The following is a 13951-nucleotide window of genomic DNA, read 5'->3' as shown; positions in this document are numbered from 1 at the left end:
AAGTCACTTTTTTTTCAGAGCCATTGTGTCAGGGTTCCAAACAGCATCCAAAAGTAAATCAGAGTCCAAGGCAAAGTATTGCTCAAAGTTCCAATTTATTACAAGAGACATGTTGGCACATCTGGGAAAACCCAAATCTGAAAGCTTCCAGGGTTTCCCCACCCAGTTGAAAGTTCATGATCTTGGCCTCACACCCACAAACCCATCACATGGTCCAATCTTCCATTGCCATGCTGGCAGTTCCACCCATCCAGTTCCGGTCAGGTGCAGAGGTGCAGAGACAAAGGATGACCTTGGTTTTCTACAAAGAATTTTGTTTTGGCTACATAGCATCTTGCTCCGTACCATCCCCCCTCCCATTTCCCCACTATAGAAACAGCATAGTAGAATATTAGAAAGTGCGGCAGGCCAAAGATCCAAAAGGAACATGGCTGCAGTCCTGACACATTGTAGCATTGAACGGTCACTAAATGAGCTGTTGTAAGTGAAGGACATCCTGTCCTTTGAATAGTGAACTTCACAAGGCCGCTTTCTTAACGGGAGCTAGAAATAATGTGAGCTAAGGGCCTGTCAGCTTCAGTTAAACATCGGAGGGGAATCTGTGTCTCCTTCCTACGCTGCCAGCCAAGTCCCTCATTTTCCAAGATCAACATTTCATTTGCTGAGTTAAGAGGTCAGCCAGTTTATACTTCCAGTTTCCAGTAAGGTTTTACAGCCTTCTTGTTCCTCCCAAAGCAATCAGTCTGGCCATTTTCTGTGGCACCGCTACCGCTTCAGTGTGCGCTGGGCAACAAAACACAAAGGCTCGACATGGAGATAGTGGGATTGTCAGCTTTCACACAGAAGTCAGAGAATTAGGAAGTCCGTTGTTCAGGAAACCAGTTTGTTCAGGCACCAGGCTAGAAAGCGGGAAATGGTGAGTTTAAGTCCCACTTTAGTCACGAACAGTGGTGGTATTCAGCCAGTTTGGACTGGTTCAAGCAAACCAGTAGTAGCGACCTGAATTACGGCCTGCCCACCCACCTTAGCGCTATGCTGTCAGGGTTCCAAATAACATCCAAAAGTAAATCAGAGTCCAAGGCAAAGTATTGCACAAAGTTCCAATTTATTAAGAGAGCCATGCTGGCACATCTGGGAAAGCATATTGGCCCAACAATCTGGGTCCTCATTTTACCGACCTCGGAAAGACTGAGTCAACCTTAAGCCGGCCAGAATCGAACTCCTGACAGTGGGCAGAGTCAGCATGCAATACTGCATTGTAACCACTGCGCCGCCACCACTCTGTATTAATCGTAAGTGCAAGTCACTTTTTTCAGTGCCGTCATAACTTTGAACAGTCATAAGTTGAAGACTACTGTACCTCAACACAATGCTACTTTTGTCATTTCTCTTTCTTGACTCCCCAGGTGCATCCATCCATCCACCCACCTTCTTTTAATGACCCCATAATCCCTTGTGGGGTGGAGTCTGGGCAACTGAATGGAGCTAGCAGAGTATTTACTGGCCAGATGCCCTTCTTGTCGCTGATGCAGAGTTTTGTTTACCAGATATATTCACATTGTGCCCAGAGAGAGAGAAATATCTGCCTCTACCTAGGATCGAATTCCCAGCCTCCTGATTGTGAGGTGAGAGCTCCACCTCTAGGCCACCGTACCACTCCTCCATTCATCCACCAATCCACCCCAATAATTCATATGCTGTCATCCTTTTGTCATCACATATTTCTTCTGTGACACCCCCTTCTCCCTTTCATAACTTGGAATAGACGAGCGAATGAATTTATAGAACAGGCAGCAGCGAAATGGGAATTGGTCAGACCATGATCTGCAGCGTGATAGATGGTTTGCAGTCCTCAGTTTCCTCTTGGTAGAAAGGAAACTGAGGAGTGCAAACTATTTATCACGCTGCAGAAATTTAGCTTAGGTTTTCTTTCTCCTAAAAAGTTTAAGCCCAGCCCGAGCTCAGGAGTAATTTTGTGGCTTTTGCATTAGAGCAGTGGTGGCTAACCTTTTATGGAGTGCTGAAACAGGATTGCCTGTGTGCCAGAGCACCGAAATCCGGAAGAGAGCAGCTGGCCAGTGCGCATGCGCACTTCCGGATTCTGTCACATGCATGCTTGCAAGCCAGCTGGCTTTCGCCCATGCGCACGCCGGAACCCAGAAGAGTGCAGCTGGCCGCCTGAGCATGCATGCCATCGCTAGCTGCACTTCTGGGTTTCGTCGTGCTCATGGGTGAAGACCAGCTAGCCAGCATGCATGCGCATGACGGAACCCGGGAGAGCAACGGGCGACAGCTCCGCGTGCCCGGAGAGATGGCTCTGTGTGGCACTTCCGGCATGCGTGCCATAGCTTCGCCATCACGGTGTTAGAGGATTCAACTCACAGAGATGGCTTTCCCCCTTGTGCTCATTGAGGGTGGCGAAAGAACAAAGAAAGAAATGGAAGAAAACATAGATATATTTCACCTACTAAATCCTCTCCTACTGATACTCTCTCTATACAAAGCCTTGGCTCTGGCAAGAATAATGGATGCAAGTTGTCAGGCTTATTTTCAAATCCCTTCTGAGCACCCCTTCAAAAAACAAACAATCAAGCAGGGCCGATTTTTATTTTTTATGTTTCTGTTTTTTAAAAAATAATAATAATAATAAAGACCCCGAGACTTTCTTCTTTTTTTCTAACAGATTCTCAACATGATTGTCTGCCTTGACAAATTGCATTCTTGAAAGCCGATTCTTGAAAGAAAGAGACTGAGGGTTTGACGAGACAGGGGGGGAAACAGCTCATCCTCCTTGGTGGGAGGATAAATAAAAATAAAATATATTTTTTAAAGAAAGGACGCAAGGCCAGAGAAAGAAAGAAACCCCATTCTTCTACGGCTGTGCTACTCAATGCTTGCCCCAGCTTGTTGCCGATAATCTTATCTCTTCAGCGATGGCAGCGGACTGCGACAATGGAGACCTTAAGGCAAGCTGCGGGTTTGATAGCTGCCGTGATTAATCGAAATGTCCAATAAACACTTCAACATCTGGGAAGAATGATTAATGGTGTTTTATGTGACCCCTGACCCCTCCTCCTTTCCAAGGAAACATTGGAAAGGTGACGGCAAATTCTCTCCGTCTGACAGTCGAGATCTGCGCCCGTCCCCCTCTTTGTGTTTTGGAAATGGCACCTGGGTGTGGATTGAAAGCGTCCTGTCCTGCTTTCGCTAAAAATCGATGGCGTTTTTACCGACCCCTTCATCAAGGCGTAGACTTTGTCAGGCCTGGCACACTAGGTTTCTCTTCTTCCCATTCTGGTTAAAAAGCGGGTTTCGGGGTTTTTGTTTTGGTTTCTTTCAATAAGGAACTTTTTTTTAAAAAAAACTTTTACAATTTATTTTCAATTTTAAAAATCACAAACGTTTCATCGCTCCTTAAGCATTGTGTCGTCTGGGTACAAATATTTCCTTCCACAAATTATAAGACATTGAACAGTTATACATTGTATAGCTCTTCATTTAAGAATATTTATAAGTAATTTTTATTTTGAATGGGTTATAAAGATATAACGTTGTTGGATGATATTGAAAATAGATAAGGGAATGCCATTATGTGGTTTTGTTTTAAACTTTGGAATATTTGTTATAAAGGGACGTTAAAACAACTATAGTCATATGAAGGATGAGGTATGATGATAGTTATATATGTGTGTGTGTGTGTGTGTGTGTGTGTGTGTGTTGTATTTGTGCTGATAAATAAATAAAGGGAGACTAGTATGGATCCATTTCAAGCTATTTAGCTCTCATCAGCTAGCCATACCCTTACTGAGATTTGAACCTGGGATGTATTACATGTTAGGCAGGAGTCTTAGCCACTAAGCCACAGGCTCTCCTCCTTTTATCAGCTGAGCCAGGGAAATAGGTATGTATTTGTGTTACAACCCCTGGTATGCCCAAATATGGGAGGGTTAAAAATAAACATAAAAAATTAAAAATATGGGTTTCTGCCTGGATGGTTTTCTGTGATAAGCCGAAGGACAGAAAGTGGGAGGAGTGAGCTCCCTCCCATATTTGGGCATACCAGGGGTTGTAACACAAATACATACCTATTTCCCTGGCTCAGCTGATAAAAGGGGGAGAGCCTGTGGCTTAGTGGCTAAGACTCCTGCCTAACATGTAATACAGCCCAGGTTCAAATCCCAGTAAGGGTATGGCTAGCTGATGAGAGCTAAATAGCTTGGAATGGATCCATACTAGTCTCCCTTTATTTATTTATCAGCACAAATACAACACAAATATAAAAAGGCAACATTAAAAATAAAAATATGGGTTTCTGCCTGGATGGTTTTCTGTGATGAGCCGAAGGACAGAAAGAGGAAGTAGTGAGCTCCCTCCCATATTTGGGCATACCAGGGGTTGTAACACACACACATACATACATACATACATACATACATACATACATATATCTGATGTAAATATATCTGATGTAAAATATATAATTTGATATGAATCATAGGTGATGACGGTGGAAGGGATACACAAAAGTTTTTTGTAACCAATTGACACACTTTTTACAATCTGTAATGGAAGATGTTTTTATAGTGTTTGTTGTGTCTTGTTTGTTTGTGTTTATTCAAAAACAAAAAAATGAAAAAAAGATGTTGGATAGCCGTTTGTCTGAAGGGGTGTAGGGTTTCCTGCCTAGGCAGGGGGTTGGACTAGAAGACCTTCAGGGTCCCTTCCAACTCTGCTATTGTATTCTATTTCCTTCATAACATACCAGAGGTGAGTTCCTACCGGTTCGGACTGGTTCAGCTGGGTAGGTAGTAACTCGGCCAGCCACGCCCACAAACCGGTTCTGTCAGCCGCGCCGTAGGCAGCGCCATCTTACAATACAATACAATACAATAGCAGAGTTGGAAGGGACCTTGGAGGTCTTCTAGTCCAACCCCCTGCCTAGGCAGGAAACCCTATACCGTTTCAGACACATGGTTATCTTGTTTTTACTACTGTGCATGTGTGCGTAGGGCTAAAGCGCATCCCTGAGTGAACCGGCAGTAGAAGACGCCGGAACCCACCTCTGTAACATACCTTCTAATAAAAATACAATAATAACATTAAAGATGATTATTCTCATCATGCTCATGCTATCAGTTGTCATTTTAGTCTTATATCTATCTTTTTTCTCTTCATCCTGCTTGGGACTGTCAAGTTTGGATGGGAATGGGAATGGGAATGCGGGGAGGGGGTGCCCTAAAGAAGGAGAAGCTAAGTCAGTAAAGCAGAAATCCTGTGGAAATCAAAGAAATTGCTCGGAAAGACATTTTAGAGAATTGAGACCAAACCATAATTTGGGTTGTATCAATGGGCATTATCCTGATAGCTGAAAAATGTAAAGAATCTGCAAAATCTGAAGTAATACAACTAGTCCTCGACTGGCGACCTCAGTTGAACCCCAAATTGATGTTGCTAAGCGAGACAGTTGTTAAGGGTCATAAGCTGAGGACTGCCTGATTTATTATTTATATCTCATTTTTTTTTAACCACAAACTTCAGAAATGTTTATTATTTATTTATTTGTTCAATTTTTATAGCCGGCCAACTCAACCAATATAAATAACGTTGGGCTAACAGGGGATGCGGTGGCTAGGAGGCTGAGCTTATCGATCAGAAAGGTCGGCAGTTTGACGGTTCGAATCCCTCTCTCCGCATATCAGAGTGAGCTCCTGTTATATGTCCCAGCTTCTGCCAACCTAGCAGTTCGAAAGCAAGTAACAAATGCAAGTAGAAAAATAGGAACCACCTTTGGTGGGAAGGGAACAGCGTTCTGTGTGCCTTTTGCATTTAGTCATGCTGGCCACATGACCACAGAGACGTCTTTGGATAACGCTGGCTCTTCGGCTTTGAAACAGAGATGAGCACTGCCCCTTAGAGTTGGGAACAACTAGCATATATGTGGGAGGGGAACCTTTACATTTACCTTAAAAGGAATAACAATAGCATTTCAATCTTTCTCTTTCTCTCCCTCGTTCTTTTTCTTTCTCTTTCTCTCCCTCGTTCTTTTTCTTTCTCTTTCTCCCTCCTTCTCCCCTCCACCCCTCCTCCTCCTCCTCCTCCTCTTCCTCCTCCTCCTCCTCCTCCTCCTCCTTCTCTCTCTCTCCATTGCCATAATTTGCCATAACAATGAATTAAACCATCAAGAAAACCACAAGTGTTAATTTAGAGCTGTGTTTAAAAGCACAATGGCATTCACAAATCAGAGATTCCTAAAAAAAAACCCTTTTTTAGCGTGACAATCTTATTGGATTTCTATTGGAATCAATGATATTTTGTTGTGATGGACTGTCTCCTAAACAGCTTAGTGGAATTTATTATTCTTAGCATAGATCCAACGCAGTATTAAAAATATGGAGGGGGGAAAAAAACCCCAGGAAGAAATGCACCATTTCAAAATGGACTTCTGCTCAGGTGTCAATCAAAGGCTATTTCATAATCTCTCTTCCCTAATATCTCCAGATAGCACAGGGAAATTACTCAGGAGATACCGATCGAGCTGGAGCAACAGGTTAATTTGGAAATACAAAGCCGGTTTCTTAGATCCCGAAAATATCGCCATGGATTACTGAATACAAAGATATTGCATTTTGAGAGAATGTTTCACAGGCTCTTATTTTATCCTTATTAGATCCAAGTTAACAAATGTAAAGACCACTTTTTAAACCAAGACTATTTTCAGTGTTGCTAGCAAAACCTTAAATCTTTCCTACAACAAAGGAAGGGGGGGGGGGGAGATCAGGATTCAAAAAAAAGTTTCTTTGCAATATCTTTCCCCTAAAGCAGCGATGGCGAACCTTTTTTGGCTCGCGTGCCATAAGCGGGGGGAGCGCAGGGGGTTTGTGCGCGGGCGTGCCGCACCCATAATGCAATGCACTCCCCCCGCACGCATGTACGCATGACAGGCGCTGTCGCCCATTTTTTGCATGATATTTTTCACCCTCCCCAGGCTCCAGAGGCTTTATAGGAGTCTGGTGAGGGCGAAAACAGCCTCCCCTTGCCCCCCCCCCCGGAGGCCTGAAGCCTCCGGAGTGCAAAAAAACGGCCCTATGGGCAAACCGGAAGTTCGAGAACGGACTTCCGGTTTGCTTGTAGGGCCGGTTTAAGTCCTCCAGAGCCTTCAGGGACCTTCTGGAGGCTTCCCTGAAGGCTCTGGAGAACGAAAAACGACCCAACAGACAAACTGGAAGAGCGTTCCCGAACTTCCGGTTTGTCCGTAGGGCCGGTTTTTTGCGCTCCGGAGGCTTCAGGGAAGCTCCTGAATCCTCCAGAGGGCCTCCAGGGGGAGGAGGCTCTTTTCACCCTCCCCAGGCTCCTATAAAACCTCTGGAAACGCCTCGCGTGCCCTGACAAATGGCTCCACGTGCCACCTGTGGCACCCATGCCATAGGTTCTCCATCCTGGCCCTGAAGCCTTGATGGCGAACCTATGGCATGCATGCCACCTGTGAGCCATTGGCCAGCTTGTCTCCACCGCGCAGGTGTGCGTGCCTTCCGCCAACTAGTTTGGGTCCCTACCATGAATATGGGAGATATCCGTGCATGTGTGGGGGGAGAGGAGCATGGGAGGAGCCTCCAGAGGCTTGGGGAGGGGGCGAAAAACGAGGCTCCCAGAAGTTCTGGAAACGGGCCTTTTTCCGGCCTCCTGAGGGCCTTCGGAGCTATTCTGCCCCATACATCCCTACGACCCATCCGCTCGCACAGAGAGGGACTTCTCCAGGTGCCGTCTACCAGACAGTGCCATGGGGCGGCGCCTAGGAGCAGAGCCTTCTCTGTGGCGGGCCCAGCCCTGTGGAATGACCTCCCCCCGGATATTAGGACTACTACTGACCTCCGCTCCTTCCGTGTCAAGCTCAAGACCCACCTTTTCCAAATAGCTGGCCTGGCTCGACCATAACTTAGTAACGCTCCTGATGGGTTTTTTAATTTGGTAATTTTATTAGGGGATTTTAAATTGTATTTTTAACTGTCTTTCACTTAAGTCCATCCTCCTCCATGCACATATGTATATGTCTCTGTTTTTTGTATATATGTTTGTCTTATGTGTATTTTTTATCTGTTTGATTGTACGCCGCCCCGAGTCCTTCGGGAGAGGGTTGCGGCTAATCAAATAAAATAATAATAATAATAATAATAATAATAATAATTATTATTATTATTATTATTATTATTATTATTATTATTATTATTATTATTATTATTATTATTATTATTATTCGCCATCCTGGAGGCTCAAAAAAAGTCTCAGGAGCCTGGGGAGGGCGGAAATGTCCCCCATCATGGTGCAGGAGTAGGCCACATGGGGTGGGGTTTACACGCGCATGTGCAAGGAACGGGTCGCATCGCATTCTGGGTGTGGGCACACGCCATGCACTATCGCGCATATTCACACAATTTTGGCACGCCAGGACAAAAAGCGTAGCCATCACTACCCTAAAACCATGATGCCAACCTATGGCACACATACCCAGCTGCCCGGCAGGCATGCGCATGATGGAACCTGGAACATGCGCACTGGCCAGTTGCTCTCTTCCAGGTTCTGGTGCTCTGGCATGTGCATATGCGCTCCAGTTTCGGTACTCGGTGCCGAAAAGGGTAACCATCACTGCCTTAAAGTCTACAAAAGGCCACCCAGGAAATTGCTGACACAAGTTGCCTGCCGATGCCGAAGTAGCTGCGGAAGCGGCCGTAACTTTTCTCCCTAATTTTTCTCTTTGAATTGCAAATAAGCCTCCCATTTGGGGATGAGTCATCCGCTGCTTCGTTATTCAAGGTGGAAAGCAAACCAAAGAAAAAAAAACTCCATGCAAATTTATAGCACTGGCTGATGGCCGGAAGTTTAGTTAGCGTTTCAGCTGCATCTTTCAGCACATAAATCTTTCCTTCTTATAGACTTGAAGCTGCTCATGCATCCTTTGCTGGCCAGACTGATAAGTTGACTTATTACTACCTTGAGTTATTAATACAATAATGAAGGTGGGATTAAAAGTCGATCAAGGAGAGATCCAACCTAGAGATAAGGAGGAATTTTCTGACAGGGATAACAATCAACCAACAGAACAGAAGTTGTGGGAGATTCCATCACTGGAATCTTTCAGGAAGAGACTGGACTGTCCTCTGTCAGTAATGGTGTAGGGTCTCCTGCCTGGGGCAGGGTTGGACTAGATGACCTACAAGGTCCCTTCCAACTCTGTTATTGGGAATGAATGAATGAATGAATTGTTGGAAGATAAGTCCATCTGGGTTCAGTTCCAAGTAGGAAGAAATACACTGGAAACATGGGGACTATTTGGAAAGATGGTTTAATGGTGGTGAGCAGGACCACATGGGTTGAGTTCCAGGGCAAAAAAAGAGTGTTTGGGGGGAGGGGGAGAGGGAGGGAGAGGGAGGGAGAGAGAGAAAGAGAGAGAGAGAGAGAGAGAGAGAGAGAGAGAGGGAGAGAGAGAGGAGAGATTTATACCCTCTCTTGGGCCCTGCCTTGGAGCTTCCTGTTCCTGTGTAAGAAATGTATTCTGATTGGTTGTCAGACTCCCATGGGGCCCTGCAGGAGTTTGCAGGTTGTCTTGAGTCCCAGGCTTGGTTGAATCTTGCTGGGTGATGCAATGAAGGGACTTTGGGAGATTCCTATTATGGCCTAATGGCTTTGTCCTTTGAGTGAGGGCGAATCCTATCATCCTGGAACTGAAGGACTTTTGTAGAGAAGCTGGCCCAGTCTTTTGTCTTGTAGCTAGGTTGGTACCAGTCTTTCTGGGGCTATTAACAAAGGTGGGGGCCACTTTCCAAGAACATATTTCCCCTTTTCTCATCCAGGGAAATATAATATGCTGCCTTTTTAATATTTCTCAGAATATTTCATTCTTGTAGGAGAAGGGTGGGTGCTAACTTCCTACAGAATGAACGAATGAAGGAAGGAATGTAACATCATTATTCTGTGGAGAGAGAAGGGGAGAGAGACAGAAACCTTGATCCTCAACAGTAGGAGGGTCGGGAGGTAAAGGTCGCCCATTACATACAATCTTTCGTTTAATGACTGTTTGAACTTACAATTGGGCTGAAAGAAGTGACTTACGGCCAGGGGTGGGATTCAGTGGTGGGTTACGACTGGTACACCCCGGTATTGGCGTGCCAGTGCCTGCCGGGAGGACTGGGTACCATTCCAGTACGGTACTCAGGAGGGCCCACTCACCCACCCGCGCTCCTTACCTGTATTTGAGCTCTTTGGGGCTTCCGCGCATTCGCACGGAGTGTACTGCACCTGCGTGACACTCTGCCAAGCAGCTGGAGCATTGTGGAGTGTCACAGGTGGTAAGTACGCATGCTGTGCGAAAACACGTGCGTGCTGCACACATTCATGTGGTGGACGCCCGGCCCCATTGCACTGTACCGGTTGCTACGGGATCCGGAACCCAACATTAATAAATTTTAGCAACCGGGTCAGTACCCGGTTGCTGAATGGGTGTGGTCATGGGGGCGTGGCCTAGTTGGCTTCCTGCACCATGGCATGGGGGGGGGTATTTTTGCCCTCCCCAAACTACAGAGGTTTTCCTCAAGCCTCCGGGAGGGCGAAAACAGCCTTCCTCCGCCACCTTCTGATGTACAAAGTCAACGGGGAAGCCAGATTCACTTAACAACAGGGTTACCAACTGAATAACTGCAGTGATTCACTTAACAACGGTGGCAAGAAAGGTTGTAAAATGAGGCGAAACTCACTTAACAAATGTCTTAGCAACAGAAACCTGGGCTCAACTGTGGTCAGAAGTCAAGGACTACTTGTAATGATGGCCACATCTTGGGTTGAAGCAATCATCATTTGTGTCCTTCCCAGCCAGCTTCCTGAAAAGCAAAGACAAGGGAGGACGGTGGATTCGCTTAGCGGATGTATAATTCATTTAACAACTGCAATGATTCACTTAACAATGGTGCCAAAGGGTCATACAAATCAAGAGTGACTCAGTTAACAACCGCCTTGAAGTTCACATGTCTTAAAATTGCCAAAGTTGGGAAACCTTGCTTTAAGATGGGTGCATTTCAACTCCAGGCTGGCTGGGGAATTCTGGGAGCTGAAGTCCATCCGTCTTAAAGTTGCTGAATCAGAGCTTTGTATATCAGGCCCTGAGAAACTGAGGGGGAAAGTAATTTGGGCTGTTGGAGTTCTCTGTTTCCTACCTTCTCTTTCCCAGTTTTATTGCTGCCTCCTGGATTTATTGAGGTATCATATGTTGCTTGCTGAGAATACCACATCCTTTCACAGATAACGGCTGTCAACAGATAAACATGGCTGCTCAGAAAACTCTATTTATGGCTTTCTTAATGCCTTTCCCTCATGTCGCTTGGAGTCCTTAGTGCCCTGTCTATCTGCAGTAGATTACAAAGCCAAACATGGCAATTTCTGGTAGGAAGAGTTGGGTTCAGATCATCTGGCAAACTCCTCTTGTCCTGGTAATTGGATAAATGGAAAACGTATTTTCTTCTTTAAATTTAAAACTGTAGAGTGCAAGTAGTCCTCGACTTACAACTGTTCATTTAATGATTGGGTTCTGACCGAGGGCTTCCCAAGAGCATGAAGCAAACTCCTTGTCCCGACAAAAAAAACCCTTTTATTAATTGACTATGAATTCTGCTCATTCACATCCAGCAAAGTCTTTCAAGGGAGGATTTACAGTCACAGACTTTGTCTGGCTTGGAGAGCTGCCAGGCCGATAGCTGCAAAACTTGGCAAGGAGTCTCAGAGAGTCACGAACCAATTAATCAAACTAATTGTCTCCTGCAAACTCCACTCCCCTTTCGCTCTGGGAGGGTTTATTTCCTCTGGGAGGGACCATTCCTCATCCACCTGTGGCTTTACTCCCAAGTCGACCCTTGTTCTTTAGCTGTTCCCTTTGTCTAGCAACTCTGCACATGCGCACACTGGGAACAGGCTCCAGCTGTTCTTCTGCCCCACTGATGTCTGACTCTGAAGGCAGCTGATAACTGTCAGACAGCCCTGGCCCCCTCTCTTCCTCTGACACAGAGCCTGTTAGGGTGTGAATTCCACCCTGAATTATCGAAGTGTGGATCGTGGAATTTCCTTGTAGCATACTTTTGAAATAAGCGAAAATAAACCCGAGGCATGATCTAATAAAAGAACATTTTAATATAAAAGAAAGTAAAAATATAAACTTGCTAACTGAATTAATTACATCTTGGCAGAGCTCTGTGCCTACCTCCCTTGGCAGGCGAACAAAAGAACAGAAGAGAAAGTTAAGAAGGAATGTGAAAGTGCATGCGCAGTAAAACTTGTCAGATAAGAACTGTGCCATGCGCAATAAATCTCAGCACAGCTGGCAAACCAAAATAAACGCAGTGACAGAGCCCTCATCAGAGCCTTCCCCAGACTCCAGGGCTGGCCCATCTTCCTCCCCAACCTCCTCACTGTCCTAATTTGCTGCCAGCTCTGCTGGGCACTGACGGGCCACAACAGATTGTTCAAAGATACAACAGCATTGAAAAAAAGTGACTTACGACCTGTATTCACACTTACAACCATTGCAGCATCCCTCTAGTCATGTGATCAAACTTTGGCTGTTTGGCAACTGGCATATATTTACAATCGTGGCAGCATCCCAAGTCCTGTGAGCAAGTCAAGAGCATCATTTGCAAACTTACCTAGCCGGCTTCCAGCAAGGAAATCAACAGAGAAAGCCAGATTCCCTTACCAAGTCCGTCGGGGAACCAATAGGGTAATCAGGATTCTCCCGCCGGATGTATGGGCCAATGAAAGAGAGGTCTCACAGCGCCACCTACTGGTGGACCGGCTCAGTACACAACACCCCTTTCCCCTGGTTCACGCAGACGTAGTCCCGTAAATACCCGGGACGCTGGGGCACGCGCAGAGATCTTCGCAGGGGAGGAGTGGCTGTGGTCGACGTAGAAGGATGGCTTGGTCCGGAAGGCAGGCGGAGCTGTTCCAGAGGCCCCACCCTGGGAGGTGCACCAAAGTTACGAGATAAGTCTGCAGATCTAAACGTGGTGGGGGACACGGGTTCGGAGCTAGCTGCGTTGTTGTCGTTGGGGCGGCAGGCGGCGTCGCTAGGGCCTAGTCTACTCGGAGTTGATGGTTTATCCGGGGACCCATCGTCAGTTCGCCGCCGCAGCTGATCTATGTGGCGCCGCCACATTCGTCCGTCGCCGAGTAGGACCCTGTAAGAGCAGGGCCCTGTTATGTCCGCAATACTTCCGGGTACCCACTTCGGATCACCCGCGAAGTTCCGTGCAAAAACCCTCTCACCCACCCGAAAAGCCCTAGGAGGGGGAGAGGTAGGAAGAGGGGAAGAGGAATACAGAGGGTGTAGATGGTCCAGGGTGGTCCGGATTTTTCTGCCCAAGAGGACTTCAGCAGGACTTTTGCCTGTGAGGGGGCACGGGGTGGAATGCTGGGAATGCAGGAAGGTGGTAATCCGGGAGGAAAAAGGAAGATTAACCATGTGGGCAAGTGCTTCCTTGGCGGAACGCACAGCGCATTCAGCCAGGCCATTCCCCGCAGGATGAAAGGAAGCGACTGGGGCATGGCGAATGCCCAAAACTGCAAGGAATTGTTGGAATTCCTGGGAAGTGAACTGGGGGCCATTGTTCGAGACAATGACGTCCGGCAACCCATGGGTGTTGAACAGTGAATTAAGGATGCGGATAGTGGCCACTGAGGTGGTAGAGGGTATAGGAAAAAGTTCCACCCACTTAGACCAGGCATCTATAACAAGGAAGAAGGAAGTGCCTGCGAGGGGGCCCATGAAATCTATATGGAGACGGCTCCACGGAGCCCTAGAATGATCCCACTCTCGAGCAGGGGCGGAGGGAGGGGCGGGATGGACCTGTTGGCACGGGGTGCAGCGCTGCACCCAAGCCGTAATGTCTGCATCCATGGAGGGCCACCAGACATA

Source organism: Natrix helvetica (genome assembly GCF_964273705.1).
Source record: "Natrix helvetica genome assembly, chromosome: 2".
Classification (NCBI taxonomy): Eukaryota; Metazoa; Chordata; class Lepidosauria; order Squamata; family Natricidae; genus Natrix; species Natrix helvetica.
Note: the sequence above shows the minus strand (reverse complement) of the source record.